At 40.7% G+C, this 18,233-nt stretch overlaps 1 protein-coding gene across 4 annotated transcripts in view; it reads right to left on the reverse strand.

Moving 5' to 3' along the window:
- The window catches only part of LOC105219032 (zwei Ig domain protein zig-8), a 243,943-nt gene that overhangs the window by 34,259 nt on the left and 191,451 nt on the right, over positions 1-18,233 (reverse strand). The gene's annotated exons all lie outside the window — the stretch shown is intronic.

Consider the following 18,233-nt stretch of genomic DNA (forward strand, 5'->3'; position numbering starts at 1 on the left):
TATATAAATATTTTTTATTTTAACAATAAAATACTACAATATACTAAAAGACGTATACGTTTTAGAAATTTATAAGTTTAAACGATTTTAATAGATAATACAAATGAGAGTCGATAAGACCCATTATTAGTAACCATGCGACATGATTTGAGGTTAGTAATGCAGGGTTAAGATACTCAACTAGTACCCTAACTAACCAATTGCAAGAGAAAGTAATTGTTTTGCAAAAGTAATAAATCAATTAAGATTGTAACTAGTTCGAAAAATATTTTGTGCTACAAATATATATAAACTACACTCTCTCTCTCTACAATAATTACTATCATTCCATTTTCGCCAGCTATTTCCAAAGGAATTCAAGTAATTTGATTTATTTGAAAAATTAATACAACACAGAGGAACAGAAACTCCTACTAAGAAGAAGAAGAGCATACGGAATGCCAGAAAAACTGGCAGACCTTTCACTAGTGGATAAAAGAAAGAGCAACGCAATAAATTGACGCAGAAATTGTTGAAATAATTATTGCTCGAAAAGGGCAGCGCCGAAGGAATGTAATCGATTAAGACGATGACGCCGATATGAAACGCATTAGTGCTGATTGAAAGGGAAAATAAAAACAAGAAAAGGAAAACGAAACTGAAAAGAATGGAATGTACATAGCTGTGAAATGCGCAGAGAATATTGTACTTTGTTGTGCTTAATAAAATTTTCGATTTATCAAATGAGCAGTGGAGAGTAATGAGTGGGTGTGGCGATTGGCGTTGGACGCGCCTTCCAAACGCAGCTAAATGCTCAAGCAATATGAAATTGATTAAAAAGTTACATCTTTACTTGAATTTGAAGGAAAACAGAAACCACTCACATGAGGCTGAGAGTGTGCCCGGTGCATTTAGGGAATGTAATTAAATATAATTACTAATAACAACACGAATTCAACCGAGCGTACGAGTAATATTGAATTAAGGTTTGGTTTTAATAAAAATTAGATTTATTGTGACAACATAATAATAACAACAGCAAATATGTTTAATTTGTATAAATATTAATAGTGAACGATTATTAATAATGGGTGAATAATCAAAGCTGTTTAGCATTAATGCCGTCAATCTTAGTTAGGGTTCAAGAGAGCTGACTATTGACTGATGGATTACTAGGCTTTAATTCAAGTGGTTTGAGTTCAGGTAGAAAAGAGAGAGTTTAAAATCATCAAAAAATTCTTAAAGTGAATAAATACCATTATTTTCCATAGAAATGAACTCGGATTATACGAATCTTTACAGAATAATTTTTTACTAAAACACAGTGCTTGAATCTCTATTCATTCAAACAGTAGTGACTTTAAATTCGGCAATACAAAAATCCCTTTCTCCTCCCTACTGGTTCCCCAAATCCCTCGACTTCCTATTATTTCTAACATCTCCTCCGGAAATAATGTTCCATGTTAACAACAAAAGCTGCCAAGAAGTTTCTTGAATTTTTCCACCAAAAAATAACATGGCAGCCAAACAATTGACCTCTCATAATGAATGCGGAAAAAATCATTAGAGCCTATGACACGGGCATAAAATATTTGATCCTATTATAGCAAATGCGCTATAAATGAGCAGGAACAGCAACAAAACAGATTTTTACTGGCAATACGAGCGTGCGCATTTATTTTTGCGATTTTTTCGCAGCTGAATGAATAAACAAAGTTGCATGTGAATCCTGTTGTTGGTGAGCGTGCGTGTGTGTATTGTGATGTCAACAATACAGGCGTCAACACATGACACAAGTCACTCAAGCAAACAAAGGAAATTATGCGAAAAATAAGAACAGCATTGAGACTTTTGTCATAAACTGACACGAAACACAGCACAAAATGATACTGAGGGAATGTACGGCGCTTATATATATATTTAAAGGCATTAAGGCTGTCCCAAAATATAGGAAATACATATATATTCCACAGAATTTTGGAATGTCAAATGCAAAATATGGTAAAACAATTTATTTTAAAATTAAAAATTTATTTTTATTAATTTATTTTTTCGAAAATTTGAACTTGAGTTAAACAATATTTTAAATTTTTTCGGTATTCATGAAAAACACTGTTCCATGAGCCCTCTGTCACGTAACTTATACACCACTGAATTGTGACCATCGAGATATCACATATCTTTGACCAAGCTAGTGGTAATTAGAAGTAAAAACAATACGAATTGTTATTTAATATTTCTGAAGAACCACCCTAATATACATAAATAATGCCTGTAATGAGTAGTAGGAAGTATAGGAGTCAAGTGTGGTTTCTACGTCGCTCATTTACGTTTATAGACATGGTCGTATATATGTGTGTATGCGCTCATTATTGAATCGAAGCTAACAAGAACAGTTGGTAGGCATATTTCAGCTACGTTGGCGACATAACCTCAAATGTCCTTAACACGCACACTTATGAACCCCATACATCCGCTTGCCGGCGCACATCACCATCACTTCATTCATTGTGTATTTGTGTGCCATGAAAAATAGTTTGAACGAAGCTTGTAACTGCTACCAACACCTACACACTGACTCACATACATCCAACTTCCCCACAGGAGTAGTACGAATAGTGCGGCAAGGCTGTCCGGGGCGCGCCACAACGATGACAGAGTGCTTCGTTAATGCTAACAATGAAAAGATCGGCTGTTGATAGCCATGAAAGTGGCGGTCCGACAGTGAAATTCTACGAACACGGAGGAGACTCAAATAGTCAAAGGAACGTCACAGCCTGCACGAGGGCTGTGAGGGCAGGAAACAAGGTGCTTTGTGAAAGAAAATATACACCAAGGCAGAGCAAATCTGAGTGAGAAGTATGAGGGAAAGACAACGAATTTACGACCATAAATAATATACTTTTATCATCCGATATGACGCTTTATTATTTCAGCACCACGGATTCGCTACGCGCCACAAACCGACACAAACGGGCGCACACAAAATCGCTAGCGCTGTGGAGCTGAACAGAATGTTGGCTTTTAGACACGAATAGTTGGTAAGCTAGTGAGTTGTGTTTGTTGTAATAGTTGTTGGCAGCCGGCGATACAGTGTGATAGGCAGGCAGGCAGCGATTGGCGGCGACAATTGTTGGAAGCAGAGGTAGTGGAGTCGGAAGAGATAACAGAGGCAGCAGAGGTATGTACCACTGTATGTGAACAAATCCTCAAAGCAAGGACACGAAAGCAGCTTTGCTATACCTCTGTTTATAGTACAAAGCATAGAGAAAGTGGAGCTGGTCAGCAATTCGTGCAAATTACAAAAGAAATACATGTATAAGTATATATTCTAGAAAAAAAAAATGATAAAATATAAAAATGACACTTGCAGGTAGCGCACTGCCAGTTCGTCTCTCCCCCCGTCGTCCTAAATATCACTCAACACACGCACACACTCGCCACTGCAAGTGGCACAGCCCATATTTAGCAGTCCCAGTGCCAGCACCGTGCTGGTCTGTCACTGCCATTAGACAAATCTGCTTTTGAAAGATAACAAATGTACAAGTGTTAGCTGTGTGCCAAATGCTCTCGCCGCCTGCAATTCGCACTGGCTTACCTTGTAAGCGTCCTAACTAATGGTTTATGCATTTGTAGTATTCATGCTGGATTTACTCATACTTTGTCCGTTTTGTGTGCGGCGCTGCGTTGCGTTTATATTGAAAATAATGTTTCGTTTGTAATTTATGTTGTCGCAGTTGCTACTATTTTTTTGTTTTTGCTTTGTGCTCATTTCGGTTGCAAATTATGGCGAACGTGCAAGTGAATTATTTAGCATTTTTATCTATTATAATGTGACGTAAGGAGAAATAAATGTTTAAAGCGGACAGGTGGATCGTCCGAATGAGATTAAGCGAGATATAGTAGCATTGTTCTACACTCAGACACGGCCGGCGCTTTGTGATAGCGCTAATGGCAGCTGAGAGTAGAAAGGAAGGGTAAGGTAAATTGAGGTTCCAATGGTAAAGTTGGTATTACACCTTCTTCAGTAATACCTCTGAATAAGCATTGACCTTTGTGATGTAGGATCTACTTTATATTGTGATATATTTTGTGACTTTGCTGAGGGCATCACTAAAATACTCTCTAGAAAGTCGAAATAACTTTGGAAAAAAAATTACTAAAAAAATTTTTTGCTTCGAAGATTTCTTAAAAGTTCTTGCAAATAAGTCATAATGCCGGCTTTCTCTAGCATGGACGCTAGATCTACAATAACATATTGATCATCGTCAGCATTTCCTGAATCTATGTAAACGTTACATGAATTTTGTACCTGCAAATCCGTTGAGCAGGCAACCGGAATTTCTCGATACTCGATTAGCCCTTAGAGACTTTCGTTTTACGTTTTGATTCAATTTAAAATTAAATCTTATAGTTTAAAACTCAAATCGGGAGCTTAGCACTAACTACCCTTGATGTCTAGACACAAGCCTACTATTATGGCTTCTTCGAAGTCTGTGGATAATATAATTGCCTCACTAAGAGCACCTCCACTGCCGTGCCTACGGCTCATGAAGGGCTTGGATTGCATAGATTGTTCGCATGGATGGTAATTGAATAACGCCAAATCTCCCATCAGGTCGTTAGAGGGATCACAGGCATTCAGGCATTTATGAAAATTAACTTCAATTCAAAACATCTGCTAGCCGCTGAGCGCTGTCTGGACTGATTATTGGTTATTCGGAGTTAATCCCCATATCTAAAGAACTTTCACTATCCGCAACCAGTGTCTGCTACTCGGCACTAGCAGATTGCCGTGGCTGAATGTATGTATGTATGTATGTGATTGGCGTTGCAACCGTTTAGCCGGTTATAGCCGAATCGACGATAGTGCGCCACCTGTCTCTCTCCTTCGCAGTTCGGCGCCAGTTGGAGATCCCAAGTGTAACCAGGTCGCTCTCCACCTGGTCCCTCCAACGGAGTGGAGGCCTTCCCCTTCCTCGGCTTCCTCCGGCGGGTACTGCATCGAACACTTTCAGGGCTGGAGTGTTTTCGTCCATTCGGACAACATGACCTAGCCAGCGTAGCCGCTGTCTTTTTATTCGCTGAACTATGTCAATGTCGTCGTATAACTCGTACAGCTCATCGTTCCATCGTCTGCGGTATTCGCCGTTGCCAATGTTCTGAGGACCATAAATCTTGCGCAAAATTTTCCTCTCGAAAACTCCTAGTGTCGTCTCATCTGATGTTGACATCGTCCAAGCTTCTGCACCGTAAAGCAGGACGGGAATGATAAGCGACTTGTAGAGCTTGATTTTGGTTCGTCGAGAGAGGACTTTACTTTTCAATTGCCTACTCAGTCCAAAGTAGCACCTGTTGGCAAGAGTTATTCTGCGCTGGATTTCGAGGCTGACATTGTTCGTGTTGTTGATGCTGGTTCCCAGGTATACGAAATTATCTACGACCTCGAAGTTATGACTGTCAACAGTGACGTGGGAGCCAAGACGCGAATGCGCCGACTGTTTGTTTGATGACAGGAGATATTTCGTCTTGTCCTCATTCACCTCCAGACCCATTCGCTTCGCCTCCTTATCCATGCGGGAAAAAGCAGAACAAACGGCGCGGTTGTTGCTTCCGATGATATCAATATCATCGGCGTACGCCAGGAGCTGTACACTCTTGTAGAAGATTGTACCTTCTCGGTTTAGCTCTGCAGCTCTTATAATTTTTTCCAGCATCAGGTTAAAGAAGTCGCGCGATAGTGAGTCACCTTGTCTGAAACCTCGTTTGGTATCGAACGGTTCGGAGAGGTCCTTCCCAATCATGACGGAGCTTTTGGTGTTGCTCAACGTCAATTTACACAGCCGTATTAGTTTTGCGGGGATACCAAATTCAGACATCGCGGCGTAAAGGCAACTCCTTTTCGTGCTGTCGAAAGCAGCTTTAAAATCGACAAAAAGGTGGTGTGTGTCGATCCTCTTTTCTCGGGTCTTTTCCAAGATTTGGCGCATGGTGAATATCTGGTCAGTTGTCGATTTTCCAGGTCTAAAGCCACACTGATAAGGTCCAATCAGTTTGTTGACGGTGGGCTTTAGTCTTTCACACAATACGCTCGATAGAACCTTGTATGCGATATTTAGGAGGCTGATCCCACGGTAATTGGCGCAGATTGTGGGATCTCCCTTTTTATGGATTGGGCAGAGCACACTGAGATTCCAATCGTCAGGCATGCTTTCTTCCGACCATATTCTGCAAAGAAGCTGATGCATGCACCTTATCAGTTCTTCGCCGCCGTATTTGAATAGTTCTGCCGGTAATCTATCGGCCCCCGCTGCTTTGTTGTTCTTCAAGCGGGTAATTGCTATTCGAATTTCTTCATGGTCGGGTAATGGAACATCTGTTCCTTCGTCATCGATTGGGGGATCGGGTTCGCCATCTCCTGGTGTTGTACTCTCACTGCCATTCAGCAGGTCGGAGAAGTGTTCCCTCCACAATCACAGCATGCCCTGGACATCGGTTAACAGATTACCACCTTGGTCTCTACATGAGGATGCTCCGGTCTTGAAACCTTCGTTAAGTCGCTTCATTTTTTCATAAAATTTTCGAGCATTCCCTCTGTCTGCCAGCTTCTCAAGCTCTTCGTACTCACGCATTTCGGCCTCTTTCTTTTTTTGTCTGCAAATGCGTCTCGCTTCCCTCTTCAGCTCCCGGTATCTATCCCATCCCGCACGTGTTGTGGTCGTTTGCAATGTTGCGAGGTCGGCAGTCTGTTTTCTCTCCGCTGCGAGACGGCACTCCTCATCGTACCAGCTTGTTTTTTGTCGTTGCCGAAAACCAATTGTTTCGGCTGCAGCGGTACGCAGTGAGTTTGAGATGCCGTTCCACAGTTCCCTTATACCGAGATGCTGATGAGTGCTCTCAGAGAGCAGGAGTGCAAGTCGAGTAGAGTATTTCGTGGCTGTCTGTTGCGATTGCAGCTTTTCGACGTCGAACCTTCCTTGTGTTTGTTGACGGGCATTCTTTGCTGCACAGAGGCGGGTGCGTATCTTCGCTGCGACCAGATAATGGTCCGAGTCTATATTTGGTCCTCGGAGCGTACGCACGTCTAAAACACAGGAGACATGTCTTCCGTCTATCACAACGTGATCGATTTGGTTCCGCGTGTTTCGATCAGGAGACAGCCAAGTACCTTGATGTATTTTCTTATGCTGGAATCTGGTACTACAGACGACCATATTTCGGGCCCCAGCGAAGTCGATCAGCCTCAGGCCGTTTAGCGATGTTTCGTCATGGAGGCTGAATTTTCCGACTGTTGTGCCAAAGACACCTTCTTTACCCACCCTGGCGTTAAAATCACCAAGCACGACTTTTACATCGTGGCGGGGGCAGCGCTCATAGGTGCGTTCTAGGCGCTCATAGAAAGCATCTTTGGTCACATCGTCCTTCTCTTCCGTTGGGGCGTGTGCGCAAATCAGCGATATGTTGAAGAACTTCGCTTTGATGCGGATTGTGGCTAGACGTTCATCCACCGGGGTGAATGCCAGGACTCTGCGACGGAGTCTCTCTCCCACCACAAATCCAACACCAAATTTGCGCTCCTTTATATGGCCGCTGTAGTAGATGTCACAAGGACCCACCTTCTTCCGTCCTTGTCCCGTCCATCGCACTTCTTGGATGGCGGTGATGTCAGCCTTAAGTCGTATGAGGACATCAACCAGCTGGGCAGAGGCACCTTCCCAATTAAGGGTCCGGACATTCCAGGTGCATGCCCTTATATCATTATCCTTAAAACGTTTGCAGGGGTCGTCATCAGAAGGGGGGTGTCTCATCCGAGGCTTTCGTAGATTTTTCATTGGGGGGTGTTTTTATGTGGTGGGTCCCAAACCCTACGCACAACCGCATAAGCGGGCTTCGCCTTCTCACTTTAGCTCGCCTTCAAACGGATGTCTGTTGGCTACCCAGAGGATACTTGGTCTAAAACCGGAAGTCGTGAGCTGCTTGAACCATGTGGAGAAGAATCGTTTCTGGCCACTCCCAAGTGAGTGACAATCAAAAACATTCCTCACTTGCGTGAACTTCTACACATGATCCCATCCTCCAATGAATGGCTGAATGAATCTGATGAAATTAGATTATTGATGGCCTCCCTTGCAAGTTCATAAGCTTCCGAGTTCCCTATGGTTCTAATATGACATCTTACTTAGGCTTTTAATGAAGCAGCTGAATACAGTTTTTGGTGGCAACTGGGTCTGCCTAAATAAAAATACGGTAATCTGAAAAGCTGAAACAAACGTTTTCGAAAAGTTCCCGAAGAAATACTTTACCATCGTTATTCATCTTAATCTTCACCCATCCGAAAAACAAAACATTGCGACCCAACATAGGCGGATCAGACTCCCCCCTGGTAAGAAACGAAAAACGGAAAATTCTGAAATGAAATGAGGAAGTTACTGTTTTGGCATGTTTGCAATTCAGACGCCTTGTAGAAGAGTTTGGGAGAAATCTTCTTATTTGTATTAGTTAACATCGAATGCAGAATCAATTAGCCTCTCTATAAGCCTGACCAAAGACACATATATTATACGAGTATATAGTAATTAAAAGCCAACCAACAATATACATTTCTTTTAAAGGCATTCTCAATTTTTCACGTTCCCTTAATTTCTGTGAAAAAAAGTGAAAAGAGGACTTGATATTTCCCTTAACTGTAAAAGTCTATAAAAATGTATGAAATTAGAATATATTCACTTGAACCTCAATTTTTTGTGTATTTTTACGATGTCTTTAATTAAAAGTGATTTTTATTCATGTACAACACTTTCTCGTTTCCAAATCATGCCTAAGTCGCTTACTAAATGGCCACACAAAGGAGCATATAAATACCCGAATAAAAGAATTGCGTATCAACCGATTTAATGCGGCACGTGGCCTACATGAGAGCGAAATGAGAAAGTTATAAAATAGTTGGAGCATTGCGCAGACAAAAGAACAAAAAAATAAACCAAAAAAAACAAAAAAAAAATCAAATAGAAAAACAGTTTTCCGGCATACGAAATTTATTTTACTTATTTTCGGATTTTTTTTTTCGTTTGTGATTCCGTTATAAAAGACAGTGAAGCGCTCATTTTTATAGCATCGTAAATTTTTATAGTTTATTGTACTTATGTGTTGTGGCACGCATACACTGGCATTTTCCTGCAATAGTGCGATATTTAAAGCATATATGATATATACTAAATATGTGGCAACACTCTCTTGTGCGTATGTGAGTGGTGCCGCCTATTAGCCGGCCACTTTTTCGGATTTTCTACATAAATTTATTCCAGGCCACTTTCAGCCTGTGCTCGTATAAATTTATATTTAAGGAAAAGAAAGTTTGTGTACATAAACAACGCCCCATAATTATATATTAATAAAATCAAGGGCAACGGAAAATATATTGTTTCTGGCATAAAATATATACGTTTTAATAGGTGGGAAGTATTTGTTATACTTCGAAAGGGGCGGTGCTTTTCATAATTTGAAACCCAATCACTTTATTTAAGTATCACCGGAAATGCTAAGAATCATTTTCCAATAATCATTACTTATTCTCTTTACTTTTGTTGTAATTTGACGTTTTAAGAATTGCCGATATTAAATTTTTTATGAAATTGTAGCATATACATATAAAATTCGATTTTCGGTGTTACAGTATATATATTTAGATAGGGTGAGCTAAGGTAACAACGGAAATCAGTGCAACTGTTACCAACTACAGTGAAACTCTATACTTGAATTGGGTATGAATATGACATGAACTCGGAACTTTTCGGCAATAATAGACAATCATCGTTAGAGGAAAGTAAGTCCTGAATTAGAGCAGGTCTACACATTGGAACCTCGGCGAATCAATATAGCGATAGCATATGTATCAAACGTGTGGCTGGAAACGACCACAGATAATATAGGGGATATCACTAATGATCTAACTATTCTTAGGATGATACTTTGCTGATTACTTTATGTCCAGACCGAATCAATCTTACTTTGTAAGCATTTTAAAAGCAGTCATTTCGGAAAATGGAAGCCAAAGCAGAATATACATGGTAAGTTGCAGAAAATAGGAATCCTACATATAGGAGAATCCTACATAACGGATCAATCATTTTCGAAAACTATCAGAGAGCTAAACAACAGATTCGTTGAATGATAGAGAACCCTTTAGTCCAATCTCGATAACTCGGACACTCTATAATTGGGACAGCGCTGTAATCCGGACACACTATTTTTTGATATTCCTCAAAAATCCGGACACTGATTTATTCTCTGTTATTTTCTTATTTTTAGTCTGTTATTTTCTGGAAAATACTTTCATAAGTAAGCAGGGACTTTTTATGTTAACACGGTTCTACTATGTCTTTTTTTCATTTGAGGCATTAAGAATTCAACAAAAATGTGCTAATTTGTGATTTTAAAGTTGCGTTGATTTATGTAGTCTTGAATTTTAATTAAACTGTGTGGATCAATCGTAATAATAATGCCACCAATAACAAAGAAAAGGCATACATTTCTAACAGTTGACCAGTAAAAGACAATTAAGACATTTTGAATAAGTTCGTGAAATTTATATGAATTTTTCGCATTTACGTTGCTAGGAAAGTCGCCTTGGTATATGCAAAATTATGCGATCAGATGAATAACGAGAAACAATCAAAAGTACACACAAAACTTGCAGAAATATATATCTCAAATTTTATATTCTCAAATTTATAATGTGGATGTAACTGCACAATTTTGGGGGAAGGTGCCAGTAAACGCTAGGATTATATACTGAAAAATGCGCAACTGATCGCAAAATTGGTAATGAAAGGGTTACTTGGAATAGCCAAAAAAATTAAGAGCGTTAAAGAAAGTGACGTTAAGGTTATAATGTGCGTGGATGACAGAGCTTTTGTTGAAAAACTGGTTTGAAAAATCTTTTATCATACAAGTGAAGAGATATGTGACAAAAAATAATTTTCCAGGCAAATAACTTCTACTGCTAGACAATACCACCAGCCAACCACATTTATTAACAGATCTTGATAGAGATATATGTATATTTCATATTTTTACCACCAAACTGCACGGATTTCTGTTTTGTTATGCGAATAATGAAATTCATCAGATCTTCAGTAGTAAATAAAGGTAAATTATGTGACGAATAAGTAAATCAACCACCAAACACGATGGCCACACCGAACACCAATCAATTGGCATTTGCACTGAATAACAATTTTATGTGTCCTTTATCCTCTTCGAGCGATTTGGTATTTTTCAGTAACATCTAGTGAATAATTTGTATCCAGGTAAGCAACTGGACGGTCCATACTGGAACTGCTATTCCTACCCAATAATGTACGTCGTATGTTTTCATGGTTTACTGAGAAAGCGTATAACTTAATATATTTATAACATATACATAATATAAAATAAAATTAAAAACATGCGAGAATATATACTTGTTTTGCTTTAAAAAGCATACAAATTCAACAGCTTACATTTAAATTTGTCCGGGGGTTAAGACTCTTTTGGCTTCATGTCTCCACCTGCTGTGAACTACCCGATTACAGCGACTCGCATGTAAAGGTCTCCATTGTCATCACCTTTTGTAATGCAAAAAATCCGAAGATGGAGTACACATTGGCACTTGAAATATGAGTGCTTTACTAAGAAGCACACCAACGAACGAAAAAAATTGGTGGATATTGATTTTCGAAAACTTAAAAGGTGCACTAGCTGCTAGAATATTTACAAGGACAAATTGGTGGTACTAATAGGATTATGTCTGTACGTATAAGTATTATTGAGTTTTCTTTCGTAGACTGCAAGACTGTAGCCAGGTCGCACACCAGTTGATGTTTTTACACCTCTCCCCTTATTACAATAGTTTGAAAATTTATTTGGCTGTGGTTTGTCATACCAAATGAGGAGTATGCTCCAGATAGTGAATTTAAAATGTCCGCAATGGCAAACATAAATATTCACTTATAGAAACTTGAAACTTATATAAAATAATATCATTATGTTTTGAGTTCCGTTTAGACATAAACCATATTCAATATACGATATAGTGTATTCGACTATTTTAGAAGATAGGGGTTTGAATTTCCGGAAACTAGATTATTGTAATAGCTGGTCACTGACTACTCAATTTAAAAAATTGTTTATAAATTTCGAAGCTTTTGTTTGAGTTCTTCAATAGCATTAAAAAATCCAGTGCCTTTACTATAAACCAAACATTTTCTGCTGCCTAAAGCGCAAGGATATGTGCATATTTATAAATCTCTCTATTTTTCAAATATTTACGCATGCATTGTTTCAACCAACGAGCACAAAAGCACTGAGCTATATAAATACAAAATAATTTATCTGCAAATATCCTGTGCCTCAACCGAAGGCGAAAGAGAAACTTCCGAGCGGTTGGGAAAAAATAATGTTTCATTTTTAATCCTTAAACAAAATAAAATATATATGCGTCATATATTTATTACACACAGCAGGCATAAAGAACACAAAAAGAGGCGGCATAAGATAAGAATAAGCACAAGAAAAGGATTCCCTAAAGAGGCTTCATAATTCTACATGAACACACACCCACCCACAAAGGTAGGCGCTTTAAGCTAATGTTTACTTTTTACTTTGCTGCTTGGCACATTCCACTTGAGCAGCATAACTCTCGAAAGCGAAGAATATCTTAACTTTGCTGCAAACTCATTTGGGTTGGCACAGCACAGCGCAGCATAGCATAGCAGACACATAGGACATGCAGATAATAGGCGTAATGAAGAATCCGCTTGGGAGAGATTAGTAAGAATAAGCATGCGCCTACAACAACAAGCACACACAAGGCAGCCTGAGCGAAATAACTTAAAAAAGGGAAAATGTTATTTATTTGTATGCGGCAAAAGACTTGCGTAAGATAGAAGAAGAAGAGGACAATTACCGAACCAAACACCTACCTAACCACCCAACCACAAAACCAACAAGTGTTGTGTTGCCTAACGATTTGCTCGCCCCAGTGCACGCCCACCGATGTAGCAAGCACTACATTAAAGGGAAATAATATGTGAGTGCCCGAATGGGGGCGCTGTGTGTGGACCCCGCTGCTTAAGAGTGCTTGCGGCAAAGTGGCAATAGAATTTTGATATTATTTACGATGCGCGTACGTTATTTGACCTTAGCGGCCTGGCATAAATTAGCGGTGCGTATTTATGTACAGCCTGGATGGTCTGAAATGAACCTTTACGCGCGCAGCGGCTTATTGAAAAAGGGCGCAAGGCTCAGCACCATCACGCGGATTATCGACCAAATTATGGCGATTTTATGTGGGTAAGGAGTTTCAAATTTATTCGTTATTTATGCGTCTGCAGGGGTGGGGGCAGCATTGGTGTATACCGGCAAGTAGCGCAATAAATGCTGCATCTACTACGTGTAAGTTGATCCTGCCAACGAAAAGCTCTTGATTTCAAACCCAAAACGCAGTCTTATTTTAGGCGCAAACATATTTTATTATATTTTATATGTGCGCACTAAGGCATTGCACCTTTTTCTAAGGTTTCACTGTAAATTCACTCATGTGTGTGTGTTTATTTGTGATTGTTCTATCACATAATGCGTTTTTGGTCGCACATAAATAGCGTCTTACTTAAGCAAATTTATATAGACATATATAACGTGAAATATATGAGTGAAGTAAAGATTTTGGCGCAATGGCTTAATATGTTAAAAGTGCCTAAAGGTAGGCAACAATAAATGCTCATTTCTGTTAAATTTTTAGACGCTTTAAGTAAAGTAAGGGCAGTAACACACTTTATGGAACAGTAGAAACTAGCCAATAATTCCCAAAAATCGTATAAAATAATGAAAGATTCGTATTAATGGCATTTCATCTTATAGCTTTATAAATAAATTTGTAATAAATTATATTTTTTAAAGTCAACAGAAATTCGTAAAAATGGTGTAAGCATTAAACACGACTCTCTTCTCTGCAACTTGTTTTTCAAAATTATTTTATTATTTTTTATGTTTTTGTCCTTAACGGACAGTCTTCTCTAGACTGCGCCGGAAATATCTTGGCAGGACAAACTTCGAGGAACCAACTGAAGTATCCTGACTACAAATTAGTTGCCTGCAGAAATTCGCGAAAGGCTCAAAGCTCTGTGTCGTTACTTGAGTGTCTTGGGCATCCATTTTTAGGAGCATGCGGGATCACAAAGGACTGGCCTTAGCTGTCCATGTGAAAGCTCTTGTGGCACAGGAGATCAGCCACTCTAACCTAGCCTAACCCAACCTGTCCTTAACGGTATCTAATGAATGATTGCTCCGCCCGAAAGAACTTTTTCGTTTTATTTTTGGTATCGGCAATGTTAATTTTTTTATCTTCTTGTTTTTACCACCCAAACTGTCGCCTATTAACATGTTTTTTTTACTTGTTTCTGAATTAGACCCTAGGTAAACATTAATTAATTTTATTTAACGACAAATTTGGATCTATTGCAGTGGTTCAGGCTTGGACATAGTCTTTATAATCGCTTTGCTCTTAGAATGGTTCTATCGTTTTATCACCGTCAGTGAAATACTAATTTAAATCTATCAAGCGCTTTGAATTGAATGAGTTATGATAATCTTTAGTCTATGCTGTAATCGATAGTTTAACTGTATTAATACAATTACTCTGTACGAGAGCAATTGATCTTTTTATAATTGCGGTTCGATTTTATTTATCTTTAAACTTGAAAAACTTCTTACCGGTGATGCTATTGGAACATGTAATAACGCCAATATGCGTAAAATCTTGAAAATATTCCCAAAGGACGTTTTGTTCACTGCTTCTAAAGCTTCGAGAGCTTCCGAAATGCTTGCCTGAAGTTCGCTGTTTCCACATTTTCACATTCGCAAGAAAGTTTTGTTCTGAACAGTTGATCACCCTTTCATAAAAAGAAAATATTTCTCGAGCTTTTTTAGCGTCAAATTCGCACTTTGGGAAAAATACAAAAAAAAAAAAAACCGTGTCCTATAATAACTGAATTTTCGCGAGGGAGCTGCTATATTAAAAATACGTTGAGTAATAAAACTTTTCGTAAAACCCCCCAAAAAATTTGTCTGGATCCGCCACTGGTTAATTGTATGCTATAACTGAATAAGATGGGCTGTAATTTAACTATTTCGCAGTTCGGCGCAAGTTGGAGATCCCAAGTGTAACCAGGTCGCTCTCCACCTGGTCCCTCCAACGGAGTGGAGGCCTTCCCCTTCCTCGGCTTCCTCCGGCGGGTACTGCATCGAACACTTTCAGGGCTGGAGTGTTTTCGTCCATTCGGACAACATGACCTAGCCAGCGTAGCCGCTGTCTTTTTATTCGCTGAACTATGTCAATGTCGTCGTATAACTCGTACAGCTCATCGTTCCATCGTCTGCGGTATTCGCCGTTGCCAATGTTCTGAGGACCATAAATCTTGCGCAAAATTTTCCTCTCGAAAACTCCTAGTGTCGTCTCATCTGATGTTGACATCGTCCAAGCTTCTGCACCGTGAAGCAGGACGGGAATGATAAGCGACTTGTAGAGCTTGATTTTGGTTCGTCGAGAGAGGACTTTACTGTTCAATTGCCTACTCAGTCCAAAGTAGCACCTGTTGGCAAGAGCTATTCTGCGCTGGATTTCGAGGCTGACGTTGTTCGTGTTGTTGATGCTGGTTCCCAGGTATACGAAATTATCTACGACCTCGAAGTTATGACTGTCAACAGTGACGTGGGAGCCAAGACGCGAATGCGCCGACTGTTTGTTTGATGACAGGAGATATTTCGTCTTGTCCTCATTCACCTCCAGACCCATTCGCTTCGCCTCCTTATCCATGCGGGAAAAAGCAGAACAAACGGCGCGGTTGTTGCTTCCGATGATATCAATATCATCGGCGTACGCCAGGAGCTGTACACTCTTGTAGAAGATTGTACCTTCTCGGTTTAGCTCTGCAGCTCTTATAATTTTTTCCAGCATCAGGTTAAAGAAGTCGCACGATAGTGAGTCACCTTGTCTGAAACCTCGTTTGGTATCGAACGGCTCGGAGAGGTCCTTCCCAATCATGACGGAGCTTTTGGTGTTGCTCAACGTCAACTTACACAGCCGTATTAGTTTTGCGGGGATACCAAATTCAGACATCGCGGCATAAAGGCAGCTCCTTTTCGTGCTGTCGAAAGCAGCTTTAAAATCGACAAAAAGGTGGTGTGTGTCGATCCTCTTTTCACGGGTCTTCTCCAAGATTTGGCGCATGGTGAATATCTGGTCAGTTGTCGATTTTCCAGGTCTAAAGCCACACTGATAAGGTCCAATCAGTTTGTTGACGGTGGGCTTTAGTCTTTCACACAGTACGCTGGATAGAACCTTGTATGCAATATTTAGGAGGCTGATCCCACGGTAATTGGCGCAGATTGTGGGATCTCTCTTTTTATGGATTGGGCAGAGCACACTGAGATTCCAATCGTCAGGCATGCTTTCTTCCGACCATATTCTGCAAAGAAGCTGATGCATGCACCTTATCAGTTCTTCGCCGCCGTATTTGAATAGTTCTGCCGGTAATCTATCGGCCCCCGCTGCTTTGTTGTTCTTCAAGCGGGTAATTGCTATTCGAAATTCTTCATGGTCGGGTAATGGAACATCTGTTCCATCGTCATCGATTGGGGGATCGGGTTCGCCATCTCCTGGTGTTGTACTCTCACTGCCATTCAGCAGGTCGGAGAAGTGTTCCCTCCACAATCCCAGCATGCCCTGGACATCGGTTACCAGATTACCACCTTGGTCTCTACATGAGGATGCTCCGGTCTTGAAACCTTCGTTAAGTCGCTTCATTTTTTCATAAAATTTTCGAGCATTCCCTCTGTCTGCTAGCTTCTCAAGCTCTTCGTACTCACGCATTTCGGCCTCTTTCTTTTTTTGTCTGCAGATGCGTCTCGCTTCCCTCTTCAGCTCTCGGTATCTATCCCAACCCGCACGTGTTGTGGTCGTTTGCAACGTTGCGAGGTAGGCAGTCTGTTTTCTCTCCGCTGCGAGACGGCACTCCTCATCGTACCAGCTTGTTTTTTGTCGTTGCCGGAAACCAATTGTTTCGGCTGCAGCGGTACGCAGTGAGTTTGAGATGCCGTTCCACAGTTCCCTTATACCGAGATGCTGATGAGTGCTCTCAGAGAGCAGGAGTGCAAGTCGAGTAGAGTATTTCGTGGCTGTCTGTTGCGATTGCAGCTTTTCGACGTCGAACCTTCCTTGTGTTTGTAGACGGGCGTTCTTTGCTGCACAGAGGCGGGTGCGTATCTTCGCTGCGACCAGATAATGGTCCGAGTCTATATTTGGTCCTCGGAGCGTACGCACGTCTAAAACACAGGAGACATGTCTTCCGTCTATCACAACGTGATCGATTTGGTTCCGCCTGTTTCAATCAGGAGACAGCCAAGTAGCTTGATGTATTTTCTTATGCTGGAATCTGGTACTACAGACGACCATATTTCGGGCCCCAGCGAAGTCGATCAGCCTCAGGCCGTTTGGCGATGTTTCGTCATGGAGGCTGAATTTTCCGACTGTTGTGCCAAAGACACCTTCTTTACCCACCCTGGCGTTAAAATCACCAAGCACGACTTTTACATCGTGGCGGGGGCAGCGCTCATAGGTGCGTTCTAGGCGCTCATAGAAAGCATCTTTGGTCACATCGTCCTTCTCTTCCGTTGGGGCGTGTGCGCAAATCAGCGATATGTTGAAGAACCTCGCTTTGATGCGGATTGTGGCTAGACGTTCATCCACCGGGGTGAATGCCAGGACTCTGCGACGGAGTCTCTCTCCCACCACAAATCCAACACAAAATTTGCGTTCCTTTATATGGCCGCTGTAGTAGATGTCACAAGGACCCACCTTCTTCCGTCCTTGTCCCGTCCATCGCACTTCTTGGATTGCGGTGATGTCAGCCTTTAGTTGTATGAGGACATCAACCAGCTGGGCAGAGGCACCTTCCCAATTAAGGGTCCGGACATTCCAGGTGCATACCCTTATTTCGTAGTCCTTTAAACGTTTGCAGTGGTCGTCATCAAAATTGGGGTCTCTCATCCGAGGCTGTTTTTTCTTTTTCATTGGGGGGTGTTTTTATGTGGTGGGTCCCAAACCCTACGCACAACCGCAACCTTCTCACTTTAGCTCGCCTCCAAACGGATGTCTGTTGGCTACCCAGAGGATACTTGGTCTAAAACCGGAAGTCGTGAGCTGCTTGAACCATGTG

The sequence above is a fragment of the Zeugodacus cucurbitae genome, chromosome 6 (assembly GCF_028554725.1).
Source record: "Zeugodacus cucurbitae isolate PBARC_wt_2022May chromosome 6, idZeuCucr1.2, whole genome shotgun sequence".
NCBI classification, from domain to species: Eukaryota; Metazoa; Arthropoda; class Insecta; order Diptera; family Tephritidae; genus Zeugodacus; species Zeugodacus cucurbitae.